This window comes from Rhipicephalus microplus, chromosome X, assembly GCF_043290135.1.
Source record: "Rhipicephalus microplus isolate Deutch F79 chromosome X, USDA_Rmic, whole genome shotgun sequence".
Taxonomy (NCBI): Eukaryota; Metazoa; Arthropoda; class Arachnida; order Ixodida; family Ixodidae; genus Rhipicephalus; species Rhipicephalus microplus.
This window is the reverse complement of record NC_134710.1, coordinates 345,582,168-345,604,764: the sequence shown is the minus strand read 5'-3', so window position 1 is coordinate 345,604,764 and position 22,597 is coordinate 345,582,168. Positions and strand designations below refer to the sequence as shown.

The 22,597-nt window shown below is 42.9% G+C and overlaps 1 pseudogene; it reads left to right on the top strand.

The window, feature by feature from the left end:
• Nucleotides 1-12,313: 12,313 nt before the first annotated feature.
• On the top strand, nucleotides 12,314-19,083 carry LOC142776328 (CCR4-NOT transcription complex subunit 7 pseudogene; annotated as a pseudogene).
• Nucleotides 19,084-22,597: the final 3,514 nt, after the last annotated feature.

Below are 22,597 nucleotides of genomic sequence, written 5' to 3'. Positions count from 1 at the left end.
CTTCGTATGTCATCCCACTGTCGTTACACATGCCATGTTTTTGATTGCTCCTTAGTTTTCTATTCTGTCTATAGATAATAAGGCCAAGCTTGAACACTGCAAGCATTTAAACATTGGCAGTGTGAATGATCTTACGTGAATGAATTTCATTTCGGCTTCAAGCAGCATTCGTCGGGCTTTATCTGCCATCATAAACTTTGTTAAAAAAGTATACCTTCCTGCTTCGGCGCAGCTCTCTCTCGGACTCTCTTCGATTTTGTCATATGCAGAGAGAGGGAGACAAGCACAGAAATTTTTTGGCGGAAGAGGGAGGGGGGCGGCTTTGCGAGCGCGCCGCGAGATGGCGCAGCATGTACAGCAAAATTAAAGTAACGTATCTTAATCTTAAAAATATCGTTGTTCAGCTAGTTTGTAACTCGGTCATATTGTAAGTAATTCACCGAAACTTGGCATCATTAAAAATGCTTATACATTCACACATGCTACCACTCACAAATTTGTGTTGCGGCGTGCTTTTATTGAGTGGTAGCGTGCGTGCATGAGTGAGTGTTTCTATAGGCACACCAAGTTGTTTATGTATATGTTCCCTTTAGGGAACACCCCGAGGCGGTGGTATAGTGGCTAAAGTACGCGGCTGCTGACCCGCAGGTCGCGGGGTTGAAACCCGGCTGCGGTGGCTGCATTTCCGATGGAGGTGGAAATGTTGTAGGCCCGCGTGCTCAGATTTGGGTGCACGTTAAAGAACCCCAGGTGGTTGAAATTTCCGTGGCCCTCCACTACAGCGTCTTTGGTACTCATATGGTTGCTTTGGGACGGTAAACACCACATATCAATCAAATCCCTTTGGCGAACCTGAGTTGCCCAGTTTCCCCATGCCGCTCTTTCGCGATTCTTTACAGCTGCGAAAAAGCCAACTTGTCGATCGCTCGTTTCTGGGCACCGCCGGTCCGCAGGTGCGCTCGCATTTCGAGCTCATTTCGATTAAAAAAGAAGCGTATTACGAATAAATTTTCAGGAGCCCTTACCTTATCGGGAGAATAGAGGTTTTTAGCAATTGCTATACGAAAAAAGGTACGGAAATACGACACGGTACCGTTCCGTATGCGCGTACGATGCTCGCGCATGCGCATTTGTCAGTTGGTTCCGTATTGCCGCCATTCCGTAACATGTTTCCGTACTTTGCTAAAAACCTCTATTGAGTACAAGTTCTCGGCGGAAGTGAGACGGCTGATTGATTACGTGCGTGGTTAGAGGGCGCGCTTACGCGCTGTTGGTATCCGGCCTAACGACTCGCGGTCTGCTCCGAAACTGGAGGTCCTGTATTTATGTGTAGGCAAGAATGTGGCAACGACTCGCTGTGATTAAACTTAGCTTGCTGCTTGGCGGCGACGCCAGCGGGTCATGCGTGGCACGGTGGACATGACTCTAAAAGTTCTCGGACATTTTAATGCCATTAGCGTATAACTTTAGTCTTTATTTATTACGCAGCTTTAGAATACCGTTTGCAAGCGCTGCGGGCTTTGCGGGGTGAGGCGGGCGTAATAAGAGTTTTAGAATAGTGTTTGCCCTGCTGCAAACCGCAACGCACGATCGCATATTGACGGCTGGTTCATGTGAGCTGTAGTGTTGAATAACTCCCGCCTAGGCGTGATCACATTTGTGCAGACATACTTCCGAATGAGATTTAGGGTCTTACGCACTGTAGTGACAACACCACTGTGACACGGGTTCTTTTTGTTTGCTATGTCGTACCCTTTTATATTGCATTTAGGTGACGGCTGCATCGTATTTGATCCGATTAGTTTGGGCAGTTAGCAGTGACTAATACTGGTGTCACTCAAATACATTTGATCGAGATCGACAGGTAAGTCGCTGCTGCACCAGATCGAGTTCGGCGCAGACGCCCTGGCTGATTGCAATCAAAAATGCCCGTGTGACACCGGGTTGATCGCACGTGCGAATGCTCAAACCCTTTCTGTGCGCTCTTGTGGTCTCTAGCTTCTTGGCTGCTGGTTGCGTGAGTGGACGAGCATGCACGAAAAACAGTTTACTACATATACAAAGCTTCTTTATCAAAATTATGCAGAAAAGGTGCATCATACTGGGTAGCTAGGTCTGTAATAATGAGACGTACACAAATAAGCACATGTACACACAACGACTGAAAGCTGGGCCAGTTGGTTACTTGAACGTAATTTAACACAGCGCACAACTATGCGGGCACAAGAGCAATTTGTCCTTTCTCTAGTGTTCGTGTGGTCCTCCTGCCCTGTGTTACAATACGTTCAAGCACATGTATGTGTTTGCTCTTGCTAAATTAAGTATCACATGGAAAATTGAAGAACTTTTCATTCTTTGCGAAGTACAATGTCATTTTGGGTCTTATTACTTGTTTCCCTACGTGTTATTTTTTAAGCAAAAGGATGTGATGTTTACTTCATTATCAGATTAGCACATTTGTCGCCGCTTAGTAGTCAGTGCACGGTACAAGCTTTTGGTCTTCGTTGGTGCGTGTGCGCAGTAATAAATAGCATCAAGTTATATTTCTCAACAGTTCTATATTATAAAAAAATTCATTTCTTGAGATAGGCACAATGATAAAGTAATATGATTTTTGTATTGAACGAAATTTCTCAAAATTTTGTTGAGCCTTGTAAAAGACAAGTCCACTTGTGAAAATGTCGTCTTCAGCACCCACCCCCCGTTACCAAGTTTTCATTGCTCCTGAATGTGCAGTTTTTACTAATAAATACTAATAAAACTCTACCTAGCAAAACCATCTTGCGAATTTCTAATCTAACAAAGAATTTCCATTCACCTGCAAAAATCTGTAAATTGCAATGTTGTCTAAAAATCAATTTAAAGTTTTTTTAATGCGACTAGATAAAAAAGCAGTGATTTTTTTTTATAATTTTGTAGCAATAAATTTGAGCATGCACTTTGACACTACCACATTGAAATATTTATGTGCCCTCACTTTACTTCTATGGAGCTGCACGCCGTAACCCTGTGCAGAAGAACAATGGATACAGCTTTTGGTAGTGCTCTTACATTCCAGATGGTGGCAGAGGTGTTGGTGGTTGCTTTCGTTATTTAATGACTTATGCAACAAAAGGCACTGATCACTCCTAGCCTTTTTTTAGCGTGGAATGCTCGCACAAACACTGCATTCATTCTCCTTCTCATTGCATATCGGTCACTTGTCAAAGCCTCATGTCTCCCTGGTCTGCATCACCCACACACGGTGTCCTTCTACTATGTCAAATTTGCCCCTACGAATTTTCAAGACACAAAGGTCAGGCTAGAAGTACTCTTTGCTATTCTAATTGGTCCATGTTTTTGTAGGAGCCGCAAAGATATGGCTGTTTTTAATCACAAAGAAAAGTGAGAAAAGGGGTCTAGGGGAGCTCAAAGTTTTGACAATTGATTCACCATATCCTATATTAAAATTATAGGCACACGAGTGGAGTAAGCTAGGGTCACATTGAGAGTATACTAACTAATCACAATCTGGTAAATTGTTCTCTACCTACCAGAAAGACAAAGTATCACTGGTACCTAATGAACCTCGTGATTTTATACAGAATGCATCCATGCATTCTCGAGTAGTAGTGTCCCTGGTTCTGCCAACAGTCCGAACCATATCCAGGTATGGCTCACACTTATGAGAATCGCAATGAGTCAGCAAATGTGCCCCATCTTTATCTTTTAACGAAAGCTCATGTTTGTGTGCATGCTCATTCACGCATATTCTTGCCCGGCCAACATTCATCTTTTGCCGTAGGGTAGTCGCAATTCATAAACGACCAGGTTGACACATTTTGTGCATGACTTGGCGTTCCTCTTGCCGTACCAACCTTTGTTGCTTCCATTAGGTAGTATACATGAGAAAGCTGAGATGATTTTTGTGGCACAGAAAAAAGAATCGCATGCCATCTCTGTTTGCAACTATTTTTAGGTCGTGTGCAGCTCGGTGCATACACGGTACAACCTCAGGTCTCACTGTTCTGCTCTCTTGGTCTACCCCAGTACCGTAGTGTTCTCTCATGATAGTCTGGTGGAGCAACTCAGCTACAGCGTTAAGGAACATGCAAAGAAACCAACCACAGACGACCAATTCAATATGTTTTGAAAAGTTTTCTGCATAACGTGTGAGCACGACACTGCACATGCATAGCCTGGGCATTGTAGAGCTGTGGCCCTTTTCACAGTTTTGGAATGCATCAACTTGTATGGAAGCGATTCTTTTGCACACCTAAACAAAAAAGCCAACAGCCGTGACGGCTCTGCAAGGTAATGCGCTAAGCCGAAAACTGCAAAGAGCCACAAGCCTTCAACTCATGTGTAAACACCAATCCTTTTTCAGTCTGCAAAAGCCTGCTAGAACATTGTTAACAATGGGCTAATGTGTGACGGTTGATAGTTGTTTCGAAATAATAAAAAATTTATCATCACACGCAAGAACTTTCAAAACCTCCCACTAAACAAAATGTTTGTGTAATGTAACAAAACAAGTTACGGTCAAACATAAAAATTTGCACAACACAAGAGCAACATATGAGCCTACGAAAATGCCTCGTCTTTGAATATAAAATCGCTAATGAAGTTGACCTTAACTCAAAACTTGAGAAGGGCCATAAAAGCTTATAATGTTATGCCCGCAGCATTCCTGAAGGAAACCGCACCACTCTCGTCTATGAAACTTCCTATGTAGAAAAACAATTCACTGTGCAGGACAGAGTAAAATAGGTCCTCAACTTCAACCAAGAACAAGTACTCATCGATGGATTCTTTGAAGAAAGTGGATGATGCAAGGGAAATTCTCAGTTTAAAATGAGTCTCTCCTGACGACCGAGTCTAGCCGCTTCATTAAAAACTGACTAATACATTCTGCCAGATAACTCAATCACTCACAATTGTACTGAATGAAACACTCGGCTTATGCATCTTGGCCATAAAAAACACAGAAAGGGTGTTCTTTTTGCTAGCTGCAGTATGCGATAGACTCTGCTAGTTGTGTAAGTTTCAAGTTTTTACTCAGAGCCACTGCCTTGCTTTTCAAAATTCTGGTTTTGATGACTTTTAACTTGATGAAGTTCATGTAGACTGCTTGTCCTGCCACGAAGTTGCACAAATCTACATACATTGCAACGGAGCCACTACTTTTATCCACTTAAAATGGACACAAAGTTTTGCACTTGAAGAATAACAACACCCACCAATGTATGCTCCTGACGAAGAGGGTTTTTTCCCTGCTCTTGCTAGAGCTTAGATACTGTCTTGTGAGCAATAGCCCTAACTGCGGCATCGATGTTAGCCGACTTGTTGATGCAATACCAGTAATTAGTGAGCCAGCAACAGAGGTTCGTGGCTAAGTTTTGGGCCTTTGTTGAGTACATAGCGTAATGTTTCTGCAATGTCAACGTTTCCCAACCCAGTGAGGCCTTGCCAGGTCGTGCTAACCGGCTTCTTCAGTATGAAGCAAAAAGCATGCCTCACCTTCAGGTTCCACTTTGCCTGGGTGATGTAGGCTGCCGAACGCTTGGCATCGCCAAACTTCTTCAGTGCCAGCCACTCCAGGTCCAAACTGAAGCAAAGTGCAAAGAGCAGGTAAAGAAAGCACACCTGCTGCCACAAATCATGATTTTGTATACTTTCGTAACATGACCAAATGTAGGTGTGACTTCCCCAAAAAAAGAGCATGGCCTTTCAGGGAAGTCATGCCTTCATTTGGTTGTGTTAGTAAGTATGTAAAATTTTCAAATTCGAATTGTGAAGGCAGGTGGGCTTATTTTTTTACCTCCTTCATGCAATGTGCTTTAGTTTAGAACTGGAGTGGCTGGTGTTAAAGAAGTTTTGCAGTGCCAACCGTATCATAATTGACCAGGCACAATAACAACTGCCTAGTCAGGCATGCGTTATCAGTTGAAACGCGTCATCTTTCAGAATTCACATGCTGAAAGCGCCCTGAGGAACCATGCATCTTTGGTTAAACAGGCACACCTTTCAACATGGTCACTCTTGTGCAAAGCAGCCCAGCATGTCTATTAGGTCACGCGGGTTCTTCGGCACACCACGTCAGAGCCCACAACTTCCACAAGGTACCACAGATCAAGCATGGCTGCAGATGCACTATACAGAGTCAGAGTCATGGCTGTATATGGTTCTGCTAAATGTTCCAGATATGTTTCAACGTTGCTAGAAACCTGTTGAAAAGCAGTTGGTAGTAACTCTACAATACGTAAGCAGTAGCACTGCAATGCGAGTTGAATAACTTGTTGGTATTGAAACCAATCTGTGATGTGCAACAGCTCGATAACACATGCTCTTCTTGTATATCAGCCTTTTTTTATGTCCAATGCTATACGAAGGCTTCCCCCATTTACCTACAATTTTCCCAACCCTGTGCAAGCTTATTCGATCTTATGCGTGCAAATTTTTAATTCATCATCCTATCAAGTCCTCTGCTTTTTTCAGCAATATTTTCTATCTTTTCGTAGCCACACAATCTCTCTGATTGGTCTTTCCCTCACATTGCTCGACCCGCCTAGATCCAATCTTTTTTTTTCTTATGTCTGCTAGAATGTCATCTACTAGCCCTGTTTGTTCTTCATTCAGCTCTGCTTTTTTAATATCCCTATGTTATGCTAACCATTCTCTGTTTCTATTTTGCATAGCTCTTGATCTGTTCTAGACTTTTTTTTCTTCTCTTTTTTTTTTACTATCATTCAAATTTTTGCACCATATGTTAGTACTCGCAGCATATAATAGTTGACCACTTTCTGCTTTAGGGATAGTTGTAAATTGCCTCTTGTCATTTGGGAATGTCTGCCATCAAAGCTTGAGCCCATCCATATTGTTCGGTGAATTTTCTTTTGATGAATTGCGTGTCCAGTGAATTTCTGACTTAAATACAAATAGATTGTAGGGATTTTAGTGTGCCGTTGCAAACTCTTGCCCTCTTGTTTTGTCTCTTAACATTAGATCCTTGTCTTTTACTTATTTATCTGTAACCCTACTTAAACACTTTCTCAGTTTAGACCCTCAGCTCATTGTAGTTCATGGGCACCACTGCTGAAAAGCAAAACATCATTTGTAAAGTGTAAGTACCGAGATATTCCTTGTCAATGTTTATTCATGTTTCTTATCAACATGGTGGCTCAAATACTTCTGCTGAGCAAGCTGCAAATATTGCTCAGATATCGCCTCCTTGCCAGATCCACTTCAGAAATAAAATTTTTTCTGCTCTGCGACAGCTCCTCCCCCATAAAGGGGCTTTTCTAGTCGCCCCTCGAGACCTTAATAAAGTTCACTGTCTGTATGTCTGCTGTGGACTCTTTGTTGATGTTGGCTAGGGTATTCATGCATGCATTATGCACTAGCTACTCTAAAACTGCTGGTATCTGTACCGAGTCGAATGCCTTTTATTAGTCTTTGCAAGCTAAGTAAATGGATGTGTTTCGTTTGGCAATTTTTACAGTTTGACAGTGCATGTCTATGATCCACAGTGGGACATCTGTTGATCTGTGTATAATTCTTTAAATCTTTCATATTTCTTTTTTTCTGTATTTGTTTAGTATTCACATTTTTACAGTTAGGTTGTACATTTGATTCGCCAGTACGTGAGGCATTGTGCAGAAAGTGTCACAACCTTGTTAAACAGGAGATCTCCTTCATCTTTGATCGGGTCAACAATTTCGCTGCATGATTTTTCGTGGGTGATGTTTTGTAGGGCTCTATTCCATTCTCTCAGGGTAGGGTATCCAACGAGATTTGTTCCTGCTAGGCTTCTGATTTTATGTTCCTTTCTTTCTAACTCTGTTTATACTTACTCATAGAATTTAAGTGTTTTGTTAAACTTTGGCTTCTTTCTCTGTTAGGTGGCTTATTCATGAGCTGTAGTAAAAGTCTTCTGCCACCTTACTATAGATGTTGAGACTTCTTATTATGTTACTCTATCTGTTGGAGTGTGCATTCGTAATTAGTTTCCTGTTGTCATGCTCCATCCTTTCTTTCAATTTTCCATTCATTTCTTTGGTGCTATAAATTCCCATGTCGGCAATTTTCGTTTTGTTAATCAGCCAATTTAGCTCAGTTAATTCAACTTTAGATCTTGAGTGGGTAGCTTTTGTAGATTTTTTTCGTTTTTTGTGATTTGGGAGAGTTTGCTTACTTCTTGCCCTGGTGCTTTAACCAACTGCAGTTTCATTTATAGAATCAGTGTAGTTATGGTTTTGTTTATTTCCTCTATGTCATGATTTTTCTCTTGTTCTAAGACCTCGCATACGCGTGTTCTAAGGCAGTGCTGAAAATGGGCGTGACTGTGGCTCTGCTCCATATTCAAAGGAGCCTTGCAATTTCTCTGCAAGTTATAATGTTAAAAATAATAAAAATGGTATTTTTGGGTGCCTTAAAGTTCCGCATTCAATTTTGGTGGGCTTACTAATGATGATGACTATAGAGTTCAAGCATGTGAAGAGATCGTTTTGGTAAAACATATAAAATGAATAATTAAAGACGAAAACGTAATAATTGTATAGTTTGTATAGAAACGAATTATATAGTTTGTAAAAAACCCAGACGCGTGCCAGATGATGATGATGATCCATGATACTCTGGCGCACACCCACAAAGGGGGATCGGCCAAGAACCGGATGGCAGGATCTTAACTAAAAGGCTAATGGTTTTTCAAACACAACGTAATTTTGGGCTGAAAAAAAATATATAAAGAAAGCCGAAAATCGAGAAAGGAGTATATCTGAGCAGGGAGCGATGCAGTCCATCAGATGTGCTTTGAGACAGAGGTAATGGTGGGTCTAAAATGATATATATATATATATATATATATATATATATATATATATATATATATGCAGATTAACTTGGCAATCGCTTTGTTTCAATTATGTATTCAAATACCACAGAGCAGACGTCCCTGTGGCTATAACCGAATTTAATGCTGCCAAATGACAAAATTACTGCCACATTTATTTCTAATCCCAATTTTCTAAGTGGAGCTACCAGGTATCTTATCCGCTGATGAGAATATCGGCGACAGAACAAAAAGAAGTGATCTATCGTTTCCATTTCTTCGCAAGTCTGACATAAAGGTGACGCCTTTAGACCAACTTTATGCAAAAAATATTTCAGTTGCGGAATTCTGCAACGCAATCTTGTAAAAGTAACTTCCAAGTGCCGTGTTGCACACCACTGTCTATTCCAGCGGCATCTTAGATGTGCGAAATATCGATATTTATCCAATGAGTAGGAGTCGTATTCATTCAAACAGAGGTTACTAATCCTTATTGCTGCCGCGTAAGCCGTATCAGGGAAAATCGGGATAAGGGGACCGCTAAGAGATACTGTGGCTTGTGCATCCGCCATCTCATTGAGATATATGCCACGATGGCCTGGTACATGTAAGAGCAGCAGTTTTTTCAAGTTTGTCGGTATGAGTTGTCGGAACATGCGCATAAGTGTTAAAAGACGTGCAATCATCTCGCGCTTGCTGCGTCGTCGTCGTCGGTAGTGCCCGAATGCCGTGTGCTTTGTCGCTGAAAGTCAAGCTGCTCATCAACGTCCGTGAAGATATGGTTACCGTCGACCGTTTCAAATTAAAACTGAGTACTTGGGTATACCGACGCTTCGACAACGTCTCATAATAAATTCACTTCCGTCTGCCATACTCGCCGCGTGCATTTCGCGTCTCAGTAGTGTGCTTCTGGCCACATTAACACGTCACAACTTCCTCGCTCGAAGGGGGGCCCTGCAGCGCGCCAGTACGTGCCAGAAGAATCAGGCGCTAAGAAGACGACGACGCACCAAGCATGCACGAAATGGTTGCGCCTGTTCTGGATCGCGTATGCCAAAATAGATTCCGACAAAATATATATAATGTGTGGCATAACATCGACAACGTCTGTCTGCCTGTTCCCACAGAGCGAAACTGGGTCCTAAATGGCACCGTTGAACTCGCCGAGATGATAAGGTGGACGTACGTATAGATGCATGGACGGACACCCGGATGGATGGACGGACGGGAAGATACAGAGTTGAGTACAAGGGTCGACGGACAGACAGACAGATATGGTCGGACGAACAGAGTACGGCCTTGTTTTCAAAGCATATAAAGCATACGCGTGCTATGAATGCTGCAAATGCGGTATATGCCACAAATGTTTTCGGTCCAACGGAAAGCTAGCTACGACGACGGCGGCGACAGTGGACATCGTGAGAGCTTATGCAGATTCGCTTTTAAAAATTGAAGCATCACATGTGTATTAGTCGTTTCCGCTACGGTTGCTGAACGACATTTTGATGCTTGCCGTATTTTCGACAGTACTTTCTCGAAATGTAAAATGCCGCCATAGTTTAAATAGACATTCAAAAAGAGCACACGAAGATCAATATGTCAGTCACATAAAACAGGAGCCTCGGAACCTGCGTGCGAATCACAACGGGTTTAAGATTTAGCTATAAACAGTGAACTACAGAGTTCTCACGTCGGCAAACACATCACTGCTGATGGTGGGGAATTTTGTTTGTATGCTGTGTCAAAAAATAATAAATAAACACATAGGTATAACACTGGCTAGAAATGAAACTGAATGGTGGTGTTTTTAGCACTCGGCGACTTAAAACGGCTGTGAACCACTCAACCGCAGCCAGCAGTCCAGCGGCTGCTCAGGCAGTGAGGGCTATTCTCTCTGTAACACCTTTAGGCGAGACACATATGGTTACTTGTGTTAATATGGGCTTACAAACCTATAACTAGCAACATCTGCGAATGATACAGCGTTTGCGAAGGCAAGTCCAGTACAAAGTGTCTTTACTCATGATTAAGAGGCTGCAAATCTGCGCGCTGGCAGTGCGCGCATTGAAGATTTGAATCAGTAAGGGCGACCGCTGTAGCAGATGATGCGCTTGTCTCCAACCTGAACGAAGCAAGCACATCGAGGACTGTAGCTTGCCTTATCCCACTCTGCTGTGAAGGCGCGCTCGGCATATCTCCACACTTGCGCGAACGAAGAGGACGTTTTTTTTTTTTCCATGTGCATTCGTTTATTCTAAAACGAGACTCAGGCGCCCGCAGCAGGATGCCAAAGCATTTGGATGTTTATGAACCATCACGACGACGATGACGCCAACACAACATTTTCGCTGCCAGTGTTCTCGTTCTTTACTGCACTTATTCAAATGTAACGCGAGTTTCTGTCGAACGTATTGCTACCTAATGTCGACCCTCACGCGCTACAATTGAATACCGAAATTCATTTTTTCCTCTCGCGCGTAATTAAAAATTCCTCGCATTGCAACAAAGTATATACTGTATATTGTCGTACCAACAAAGACTTGAACAAAAGCCCGAAATTTATGGCCAAATAGCAGGACTTAGCCGCAAAATAGAAGAGGACAACGGATGGTGTAGACAGAAATCTTTTTCGAGGTGCGGCAAGCGATGCGTGGACCTGGTGCGCAACCCCTGAGGTACACCACTGGGATTGGGTACAGCTCATGCGGCCCTAGTTCCCTGCAGATGAAGTCTTACTGCCTGTAGAGTTCTAGCCAGCAGGTAGAGTTTACACACGCAAAATAGCCTAGTAGCTATGATTTTTATCGTGGGGGGGGGGGGGGGTACTTGTTGAAGCCTTTGAAAACACCCATTTTTAATAATTGCCCTAAAGAAACACCCCGTCCCCCCCGCCCATCCAAATATGGGGTGTGGAAACATCACCGTCCTGGCTACAGGCGTGCACAGGATACTTTAATCAACTAGAGACAACCGCGAAACTATACAAAATACACTAAATTTAAAATACAATTCCAGTTTCGCGCGACAAAACATAGAAGCAGATCATTGATTCTATGTAAGATTTGTTTGTAATTCTTTATATAGTGCAGCCCGTTCGCGCTCCCTTGTCCAATTTTCTTTTTTTAAAGCTACAAAAAAAACATTAAGTTCTGCGCTCAGAATTAAAAGTGAAAAATAAACACCTTCGCCGACTGCTTTCATTTAGTCTTACAATATGGTTATTGTTTGAAAGAGCTGCGAAAACGAAACCGCCCGTCCATTAGCGCCACTAATACTTACCAGACGTTTTCATAATAAAGTGATGACAAACTACTCTTTTTTTTTCTTTACAACAGTCAGCAAGGACAACTAGTGAAAATCAGGAAAATTTGGCAGATAAAGTAAAAAAATGAAATATTTTGTTTTCGCGCCAGGTAACCAGCTCGAAGTTTGTAAGAAGTCTCCCTCTAGAAGGCTAACTGAAGAGGAAGAAACGCCATTCGCATCTTCCACGCAGTAAGTAGCAGCAAGTAGCTCGAACACGCAAGTAGCTGGTCGTGCTTGCTCTGGGGTTTTGGCCTAAGTTTGTGTAGTGGCTGTGGTTTCTTTGTCTTTATTAGGTGTTCCTATAGTGCTTTTACAGCTAAGTAAGCGCTTTTAGCGCTAGAAAGTTCACTTAGATGCAGTTTTCTTCACCTGGACCAGGGGCTTGCCCCTGGTCTGCTTCACTTCCGCCACAGGATATACCAGTGGATCAGTTTCTACGCAACGGCATTCCCGCAGTTCCTGTGGCCCTCGTCCCTAGCAACGACGGCTTCATTCGGATGAAGAATCCGAAAGTGATCCAGGCGGAGCTTAGAGCTGTGACGTCTCACTTTCACAGCATCACAGAGGTCCGCCAGTTCGGCAGAGGTGGTGTTCTATGTTTTTCATCTGATCAGCTCTGTATCCAAGACCTATTGAAGTGCTCGAGTTTCGCGACCAATCCGGTGAGCGCCTTTATTCCCCCGCATCTGGCATGTGTGAAAGGTATTGTTCGCGGTGTCGATGTTAACTTGACCCCGTCTGAGGTATTAGAGATGTTTGCCATGACTGGTGCTATTTCCGTTTATAGGTGTGCACGACTAGTAGAGAAGCAGAAGACGCCGACTGAGTCGGTAATTGTAACCTTTGCTGGAGTGAATCTCCCAAGCGAAATCAAGGCATGGCCACTAATATACAGAGTGGAACCGCTATCACCGCGACCACTCCAGTGTACGAAGTGCTGGCGATACGGTCACACTATTAAAGGATGCAGGTCAGAACTCAGATGCCGAGTGTGTGGTGACAACCACGAAACAAATTACTGCAAAGCTAAAGAAGAGAAATGTTGTCTCTGCAACGAACAACACTGTGCAGATAATCCTGATTGTTCAGCAAAGGCTCGAGAAATGCAAATTCTTGAAATTATAGGGCGTAGGCGCTGTTCTCGACGAGAAGCCCTAGCGGAAATACAGACTAGAACTCAGGGGTATGCCAGTGTTGCAGCACGACATCTCTCGGAAATAAATGGGTCGATTTCTCTGAATATAGCGGAGGCCATAGAAAAGGCTCTAGAAAAAGCCATGGAACGACTGACTTCTAACCTTTGCGATTCTCTATCTCAAATTTTGGCTAACCAGATGACTCGCATATTTGGTACAGCGGGAGAGTCAGGCCTAGTATCCCAACATGTTGAGAGTTCACGACCAATAGATAACGGTGAATCTGAAACTGCACCATCGTATTATCAGCCCGCAGGAGCCTCTGCAATAGGCGTCCACAGCCAAAATGAGGAATTTGAAACCGCATCATCGTATTCTCCGTCTACAGCACCCTCTGCAGTAGATATACAGAGTGTAAGTGAAGACAAAGCTGCATATACAATAGATTCCGATGACATGGATTTGGACCCTAGGTCCCTGAAGAGATCTAGATCCCCTGTGTCAAGGAAAACTAACTCACCGAAACAAACAAAGAACAAAAAGTATCTGAAAGAAAAGGAGAGCCTTTCAAAGAGGGATTTCTTGAAAGAAAGCATTCTAGAGAAAGCTATAGCGGAAGCAGCTCTTTCGAAACCATAGGGTCGCTTAAGATTCTCCATTGGAATTGCCGATCAATCCATTCTGCATCTACGGATTTGGTATACTTGACTTCTAAATTCGCTCCTGATATTATAGCATTACAAGAGACATGGCTATCTGTACATAATTTGTTCCATTTAAATAACTTCCAATCTTTTCGATTAGACCGTCCATCGAGAGGTGGGGGTCTAGCTCTCTTTATTAGTAATAGAATTAGTATGAAAGTCAAATGCTCATACAAACATATGTCGCCAGAATGCGAAATTTTGGCAGTAGACATTACACTGCCCAACTGCACTCCTTTCACTTTAGTTAATATGTATTTTCCGGATGGAGTTCAAGACACACGAAGCTTGCATCTAGCTACAAAATCGTGGTGCAAAGACAAAGTTTTAGTTGGAGACTTTAATTCCCAACACACGAGTTGGGGTTTTAGAACTGATCTTAGTGGGAAACGCTTGTGGGAGTGGACAATGGACAATGACCTGACGTGCCTCAACGTCAGAACCCCCACATTTATTCGTAATCACTCCAGGTCGGCCTTAGATTTAAGTTTTGTCAGTTCAGCCATTAGTACTTCTTCTTGGAAAGCGCTGGACTGTGGCACCAACAGTGACCACTTACCGATAAGTTTTGAAATTTCTTGTCCGTTAATTCCATCTTGTTCAAATGTAAGAGTATTTGTAAATTACACTAAATTTAGGAATGACCTGAAGTCAGCACTGGCTTTTCACTCGGAAGAGAGCGATGATAAAAAAGCACTGAAAATAAACGCAGTCATTAAACGATCCTACAAAAGAGCCGAATTTACCGTTGAATCCACAAAAAGAGTATATAGCCGTTGGTGGAATGATGAATGTACAAGAGAGCACCGAAGACGTCAGGCAGCTTGGAAGCAGCTCTTACATAATCAATCCCCACAAAACTGGGCCGATTATAAATTCATTGCTGCGGGCTTTAAAAGAACGGTAGCTCAGGCTAAACAAGATTATGACAGAAGACATTATGAATACCTGTCGAAGCCTAAACATATGAAAGCACTGTTCCGATATATGAGAGCTCGGAAAATCTTGCCATCACCAGTTAATGTAGCTTGTGATAATCTGTCGGCACAAGAAATGACCACCACCTTAGAGGCTATCGGTAAAGGTCTGGAAAGCAGATTCACTTCAGTAGTGCCAAACAACTGGCACAAGTCTACGACAAAGTCTGTCTTTGAAGAAGTGACACAGACTGAAGTATCCAACGTGATTAAACATTTACCCTGTGCATCTCCTGGCCCAGATGGAATCACAGTACCCATGATTAAAATTCTGTTCAATTTATTGCCTCGAGACGTCGCCAATGTTATTAACTACTCCTTAAAAAACTCATGGGTGCCGCAGGATTGGAGGATAGCAAAGGTGATTCCTATACTAAAAAAGCCGGGTGGAGGATTAACAGTCGATAATATCAGACCAATCTCTTTAACATCTAACATGGTCAAACTAGTTGAGAGGGTCCTACATAGCCGAGTAAGTATCTGGATGGCAGACAATTTAGTAATAAAACCGAACCAAATCGGCTTTCGTAGTGATTTCTCAATTTGGTGTGCCCATGCTGATTTAGAGAGCCGAATACAGCTAGCGCGTAAAAGAAGGCAATACGCTGCTTTAGTAACGCTTGACATAGCCAAGGCGTATGACAGTGTGGAGCACTTCATATTGTTAAATACGCTAGAGAGATTGAACTTCCCACAATATTTTATTGAGTGGGTGGCAGAATTCTTAAAATCAAGAGAATTCTACTGCGTCAAGGATGGATGTTCCTCATCTAGATTTAAACAAACGCGCGGAGTTCCCCAAGGAGCAGTCTTATCTCCAATATTATTTAATGCTTTAATGAGCACAATTCCAACAGATCAAGAAGTTACTGTCTACATTTATGCTGATGACATCGCACTCTTTGCTGCTGACTGTGGTATTTACTCATTACAACTTAGATTACAAAGATATATTACCATGTTGGAAATTTGGTTGCAGTCGATTTCGTTATCGTTAAATGTCATCAAAAGCGCGCTCATGGCGTTTCCGCTTGCAGAACCAATTTCAATTTCAATTCTATATAAACAGGAACCCATCCAGCAAGTGGACTCTATAAAATATTTGGGAATCATTTATAATGACAAACTTAACTGGAGTCCACACATAGAGTATATAACTACCAAAGCACAGCGGGCTTCAGGCTTACTACACAAGCTAAGTAACCGGAAATATGGGTTACGGAGGCACACCTTGATAACGTTGTACAAGATGTACATGCGCCCCATCATGGAATTCGGCTGCATATTATTCTCGGGTGGCCCTGCTTATAAAACGAAACCTCTAGTTGCCTTGGAGCGAGAAGCACTGCGAATGTGTCTGGGACTCCCTAGATTTGTGGCTATCAACGTACTGTACCAGGAAGCGCGCCTGCCTACACTGCTTTGTCGATTTCGAATTTTGACCGTACAAGCATTTTTAAAATTTTATAGCTTACCGGCAAGAAGATCTCAATATGCTTTTATCGCAAACCCAGACGCCTTCTTCCTTGCTCATTGGCCACGGTTTCACACACCTCAGATAATGTTTGTACAAAAAAATCTACAAAGTATAAATGTGAACATTAGAAATGTAATTGAGACTAATGACTCGAATTGTCATGTTATTATTGAGTATGATGATATATTCCCGCAAAACGCCAAATTACAATCCCTCAAATTTTTAAATAGCATATTATTAGATTACTTAGAGCATGCAAAAACTAAAAATATAATAGCCACAGATGCTTCCGTAAATAATCAAAAGGCAGGTGTAGGCATTGCCTCTGATTTGCTTGACTGGTCCTTTTCAGTGAGACTGCCTGATTTTACTCCAGTTTTTGAAGCGGAGCTCTTGGCGATTATTTTAGCTCTTCGAAAACTTCCATCAAATCAAAACAATGCAGTAATAATGATGGATTCTCTTTCAGTTTGTGCAGCTCTGACAGCTTCAGAGAACTCTCGAATTCTAAGCACATTCAAAACATTAGTACCGCCGCAGTTGAGACTCCTGAGATTACTATGGGTTCCGGGTCACTGTGGATTAAGATTAAATGAATTGGCCGATTCCTTAGCTCGAGCCGCACTTGATGGGCCAGTTTTGTCCATACTGCCAGATGTAGAATATATCACGGCTATAAGATATCGAAAATCGGCAATCTCCACTGATACGATAGAAAAAGTAATTACATGGACAGACTATAACCACCTCATGTTTCCATGGCAACCCCACTGGAGTCAGTCCAGAAAGATCGAAGTCTTAATCACTAAATTTCGATGTCGTGTCCCCCCCCCCTAAACCTATATCTACACAGAGCTGGTCAGACAACATCACCCCTCTGCGCATTCTGCGGAGAAATGGAATCACTAGATCATTATTTTTTGTATTGTCGCCGCTACGAAATACTTAGGAAAAGGTTACTAGTTGTGCCATTTCGGAAAATAGGCCTTACATTGACGGCGGAAACGGCGCTAAGCTTTGGCGCCTCAGCTTTGGGACATTGCCACAGGGATGCTTTCAATGCCGTTTGCGATTATATTCAGGCAACCAAGCGTATACCTTTGTGATCTTCAATCAAAAACAAAAAAAAATTATTTATTACTCCCAAGGGCAGAGTGAAGTAAACGCAGCTAAGTGGTAAACATAACACCTCAAATCTCAAAATTGCTCAACTTGATTTTTTTTTTCGTTTGCTTTTTTATGTTGTTTTTATTTTTACATTAGTCTTATTATAATACCAATTCATTACACATAGTTAAAATGATTACAGATAAACTGCACTACACTTTCTTGGCCAATCCCTCTGAGTGGGTATGAGCCAACCTCCCAGGGAAACAAAACAAAACAAAAATCTTCCACGTTGGCGATTAGGATTCAATGCCTTCGTGCGTGTGCACCGTGTGTGGTCTCAGCGAAGCGTTCAGTGAGCTGAGATTGAGGCCTATAGAAGCTCCAGCAGCTCCAATATCAGGCAAAGCACTCTGTCCATAGATGACGATCCCAACGAAATCCGCGATGTTTGGGCCTGCAATCAAGGAAGAGTTCTGCACCATGAGTGAGTTTGAGGCCTATAGAAGCTCCAGCAGCTCCAATAATAGGCCAAGCACTCAGTCCATAGATGACGATCCCTACGAAATCCGCGATGTTTGGGCCTGCAATCCAGGAAGAGTTCTGCACCATGAGTGAGTTTGAGGCCTATAGAAGCTCCAGCAGCTCCAATAACAGGCCAAGCACTCCGTCCATAGATGACGATAACTACGAAATCCACGATGTTTGGGCCTGCAATCGAGGAAGAGTTCTGCACCATCAGGCGCCTGGTCCAAAGGTACAACTACATCGCAATGGATACTGAGTTCCCTGGCGTCATAGCGCAGCACGTACGAAAGTTCAAGAGCCTCATCGACTATCAATATCAAGCGCTGCGTTGCAACGTGGACTCTCTCAAGATTATCCAGGCGGGTCTGAGTTTTTTTGACAAGAACGGCAACCAGCCGGAAGGCCTTTCCACCTGGCAATTCAACTTCAAGTTCTGCTTGTCGAAAGACGTTTTCGCGCAAGACTGGACCAACTTCCTGGTGAGGGCTGGTGTAATGTTTCGCAGGCATGATGAGGAAGGCATTGAGGAGTTTGAGTTTGCCCAGTTACTTATGACTTCAGTACTTGTTCTCTCTGACGAAGTTAAGTGGCTCACTTTTCACACTGCCCACGACTTCGGTTACAGGATGAAGACACTGACCGGAGGGAGCCTGCCCATAGCTGAGGCAGATTTCTTTGAGACGCCAAAGTTGTATTTTCCATCTATTTACGATGTCAAGTACCTAATAAAGGGTTGCAGAAACCTCAGAGGAGGCTTGCAGGAAGTGGCTGTGCAGCTCCAGATACGGCAGTCAAACATTCCAGGTTCACGCAAATCGAGGTCTTCCCGTCTCCAGGAACATCGTGAACTATCTTATAGAGGCCTGCTCTTACTAGACTATCGCTCGTGGTGCATACCCACAAACGGTACTTACCTTTGCAAACCTTTTCGTTCTCGTTACGAATAGATATATTTTGTTTTGCTACATGTTCCATCAGCTGATGTTTTCATATGTACTTTTGTCACCTTGTTATTAAAACTTTTCCCTGCTGTGTACTTCGTATGTCATCCCACTGTCGTTACACATGCCATGTTTTTGATTGCTCCTTAGTTTTCTATTCTGTCTATAGATAATAAGGCCAAGCTTGAACACTGCAAGCGTTTAAACATTGGCAGTGTGAATGATCTTACGTGAATGAATTTCATTTCGGCTTCAAGCAGCGTTCGTCGGGCTTTATCTGCCATCATAAACTTTGTTAAAAAAGTATACCTTCCTGCTTCGGCGCAGCTCTCTCTCGGACTCTCTTCGATTTTGTCATATGCAGAGAGAGCGAGACAAGCACAGAAATTTTTTGGCGGGGGAGGGGCATGTACAGCAAAATTAAAGTAACGTATCTTAATCTTAAAAATATCGTTGTTCAGCTAGTTTGTAACTCGTCATTTTGTAAGTAATTCACCGAAACTCGGCATCATTAAAATTGCTTATACATTGACACATGCTACCACTCACAAATTTGTGTTGCGGCGTACTTTTATTGAGTGGTAGCGTGCGTGCATGAGTGAGTGTTTCTATAGGCACACCAAGTTGTTTATGTATATGTTCCCTTTAGGGAACACCCCGAGGCGGTGGTATAGTGGCTAAAGTACGCGGCTGCTGACCCGCAGGTCGCGGGGTTGAAACCCGGCTGCGGTGGCTGCATTTCCGAAGGAGCTGGAAATGTTGTAGGCCCGTGTGCTCAGATTTGGGTGCACGTTAAAGAACCCCAGGTTGTTGAAATTTCCGGGGCCCTCCACTACAGCGTCTTTGGTACTCATATGGTTGCTTTGGGACGGTAAACACCACATATCAATCAAATCCCTTTGGCTAACCTGAGTTGCCCAGTTTCCCCATGCCGCTCTTTCGCGATTCTTTACAGCTGCGAAGAAGCCAACTTGTCGATCACTCGTTTCTGGGCACCGCCGGTCCGCAGGTGCGCTCGCGTTTCGAGCTCATTTCGATTAAAAAAGAAGCGTATTACAAATAAATTTTCAGGAGCCCTTACCTTATCGGGAGAATAGAGGTTTTTAGCAAGCTATACGGAAAAACGGTACGGAAATACGACACGGTACCGTTCCGTATGCGCGTACGATGCTCGCGCATGCGCATTTGTCATTTGGTTCCGTATTGCCACCATTCCGTAACATGTTTCCGTACTTTGCTAAAAACCTCTATTGAGTACAAGTTCTCGGCGGAAGTGAGACGGCTGATTGATTACGTGCGTGGTTAGAGGGCGCGCTTACGCGCTGTTGGCATCCGGCCTAACGACTCGCGGTCTGCTCCGAAACTGGAGGTCCTGCATTTATGTGTAGGCAAGAATGTGGCAACGACTCGCTGTGATTAAACTTAGCTTGCTGCTTGGCGGCGACGCCAGCGGGTCATGCGTGGCACGGTGGACATGACTCTAAAAGTTCTCGGGCATTTTAATGCCATTAGCGTATAACTTTAGTCTTTATTTATTACGCAGCTTTAGAATACCGTTTGCAAGCGCTGCGGGCGTTGCGGGGCGAGGCGGGCGTGATAAGAGTTTTAGAATAGTGTTTGCCCTGCTGCAAACCGCAACGCACGATCGCATATTGACGGCTGGTTCATGTGAGCTGTAGTGTTGAATAACTCCCGCCTAGGCGTGATCACATTTGTGCAGACATACTTCCGAATGAGATTTAGGGTCTTACGCACTGTAGTGACAACACCACTGTGACACGGGTTCTTTTTGTTTGCTATGTCGTACCCTTTTATATTGCATTTAGGTGACGGCTGCATCGTATTTGATCCGATTAGTTTGGGCAGTTAGCAGTGACTAATACTGGTGTCACTCAAATACATTTGATCGAGATCGACAGGTAAGTCGCTGCTGCACCAGATCGAGTTCGGCGCAGACGCCCTGGCTGATTGCAATCAAAAATGCCCGTGTGACACCGGGTTGATCGCACGTGCGAATGCTCAAACCCTTTCTGTGCGCTCTTGTGGTCTCTAGCTTCTTGGCTGCTGGTTGCGTGAGTGGACGAGCATGCACGAAAAACAGTTTACTACATATACAAAGCTTCTTTATCAAAATTATGCAGAAAAGGTGCATCATACTGGGTAGCTAGGTCTGTAATAATGAGACGTACACAAATAAGCACATGTACACACAACGACTGAAAGCTGGGCCAGTTGGTTACTTGAACGTAATTTAACACAGCGCACAACTATGCGGGCACAAGAGCAATTTGTCCTTTCTCTAGTGTTCGTGTGGTCCTCCTGCCCTGTGTTACAATACGTTAAAGCACATGTATGTGTTTGGTCTTGCTAAATTAAGTATCACATGGAAAATTGAAGAACTTTTCATTCTTTGCGAAGTACAATGTCATTTTGGGTCTTATTACTTGTTTCCCTACGTGTTATTTTTTAAGCAAAAGGATGTGATGTTTACTTCATTATCAGATTAGCACATTTGTCCCCGCTTAGTAGTCAGTGCACGGTACAAGCTTTTGGTCTTCGTTGGTGCGTGTGCGCAGTAATAAATAGCATCAAGTTATATTTCTCAACAGTTCTATATTATAAATAAATTCATTTCTTGAGATAAGCACAATGATAAAGTAATATGATTTTTGTATTGAAACGAAATTTCTCAAAATTTTGTTGAGCCTTGTAAAAGACAAGTCCACTTGTGAAAATGTCGTCTTCAGCACCCACCCTCCGTTACCAAGTTTTCATTGCTCCTGAATGTGCAGTTTTTACTAATAAATACTAATAAAACTCTACCTAGCAAAACCATCTTGCGAATTTCTAATCTAACAAAGAATTTCCATTCACCTGCAAAAATCTGTAAATTGCAATGTTGTCTTAAAATCAATTTAAAGTTTTTTTAATGCGACTAGATAAAAAAGCAGTGATTTTTTTTATAATTTTGTAGCAACAAATTTGAGCATGCACTTTGACACTGCCACATTGAAATATTTATGTGCCCTCGCTTTACTTCTATGGAGCTGCACGCCGTAACCCTGTGCAGAAGAACAATGGATACAGCTTTTGGTAGTGCTCTTACATTCCAGATGGTGGCAGAGGTGTTGGTGGTTGCTTTCGTTATTTAATGACTTATGCAACAAAAGGCACTGATCACTCCTAGCCTTTTTTTAGCTTGGAATGCTCGCACAAACACTGCATTCATTCTCCTTCTCATTGCATATCGGTCACTTGTCAAAGCCTCATGTCTCCCTGGTCTGCATCACCCACACACGGTGTCCTTCTACTATGTCAAATTGGCCCCTACGAATTTTCAAGACACAAAGGTCAGGCTAGAAGTACTCTTTGCTATTCTAATTGGTCCATGTTTTTGTAGGAGCCACAAAGATATGGCTGCTTTAATCACAAAGAAAAGTGAGAAAAGGGGTCTAGGGGAGCTCAAAGTTTTGACAATTGATTCACCATATCCTGCATTAAAATTATAGGCACACGAGTGGAGTAAGCTAGGGTCACATTGAGAGTATACTAACTAATCACAATCTGGTAAATTGTTCTCTACCTACCAGAAAGACAAAGTATCACTGG